Source organism: Porites lutea, chromosome 8 (assembly GCF_958299795.1).
Source record: "Porites lutea chromosome 8, jaPorLute2.1, whole genome shotgun sequence".
Classification (NCBI taxonomy): domain Eukaryota; kingdom Metazoa; phylum Cnidaria; class Anthozoa; order Scleractinia; family Poritidae; genus Porites; species Porites lutea.
The window spans coordinates 17,437,161-17,438,495 of NC_133208.1; the positions used below are offsets into that span (position 1 = coordinate 17,437,161).

The window sequence follows — 1,335 nt, forward strand, 5'->3', positions numbered from 1 at the left end:
ATTATTCCCTAATTTCGCGAGTATACCATTTGATTACCTATTAATATCATGGGTAACGAATTACATTAGCAATCTTGGGTTTTTGACACGTTTATCCTGGATCGTATCGAGATCGAGAACCCCACTCTCTCAAATGTTTAGACCTTAAATTTGGCTTATAAAGTTCAGAATTTTTCAGACGTTTTCGGCAAAATACCTGTTAGAATCCTTCTTGATGTTCTCTTGTGTGTTCAGGTTTTCTAAAGCGTCTTTTCGTGCCCTGACATCTTCATTCACGGCATTTTAAAACTTCGTCGCCATCTTGACACTGAGACGTACGGAAGGGTTGCCATGGCAAGTTGGTAATTTCACATGTGAAATTACAAATTAACGCTGCAATTTCGCGCCCAAATTAAGGAGTAATTCGTCACCTATGATATTATACATTTTAAGCGCAAAAAATTATTAATTTCCACTTTTTACCTGATTTCTAATTCTTGATAAAATCCAATTTGGTAGCCAGGAAGGCAACCATTTTTGGTGACGTTAGCAGCATTGGTAGTCTGTTGGGTCCCCATTGTTCTAGCAGCATTCTGATTGGTGGAGAGGGGTAATCGAAAGGAAATCGGAAATATCTTAGAACGAGGCTCGGGTGTAGTCGGAAGTGATCGGGTTCGGGTAATCGTCGGAAGGGATCGGAAAGCGATGACATCATCGGAAGTGGTCGGCAGTCGGAAGTCGTCGGAGCATAAAGGAAGGACATTTGAGTTGTTATTATACAATAGTCAAACGTGAACTTATATGTGTAAACGAAGAAGTCAAGTCAGACACGTGGGAGAGGAAAAAGGGTCCCCTGCGCAGGGCGCAGGCGCAAAGCACAACGCATGCGCAGTACCAAAAATAGAAAAAGGATGTAAAAAGGGAGAATCGAACTTACAACCTTGGGATGTTGGAAAAGAGGGAAGCCCGTACTAACGTTAACACCATATGCTAGCGCGTTCCGAACTTAAAGAAAGAAGGAAAAATTAATAAGTCTTTCAGATATTGATAAACGATCAACGTCTAAAAGAAGGTCCCGATCGGGATTCGAACCCGAGCTTTCTGTGCCACAAACAGACGTACTAACCACTATACAATCGAGACCACCACAAAGAATGAGAGTAAAAATATCACACTTTATTAAAAAACAACGTCTTGGCTGGGAATTGAACCCAGATCTTCTGCGTGACAGGCAGAGATACTAGCCATTATACTACCGAGACCAACTTACAGAATCTGTGTAAAAATGAGAAACTTTATACAGGTATATTGAGACTACGTTTAAAGGTATCTTGAAGTTCCAATAAAGCGTCTGGA

The 1,335-nt window shown here is 40.9% G+C and overlaps 1 non-coding gene across 1 annotated transcript; it reads right to left on the bottom strand.

The window, feature by feature from the left end:
* Positions 1-1,050: 1,050 nt before the first annotated feature.
* On the bottom strand, positions 1,051-1,122 carry Trnah-gug (transfer RNA histidin (anticodon GUG)). Its single transcript has one exon. It is a non-coding gene; the product is annotated as a tRNA-His (tRNA).
* Positions 1,123-1,335: the final 213 nt, after the last annotated feature.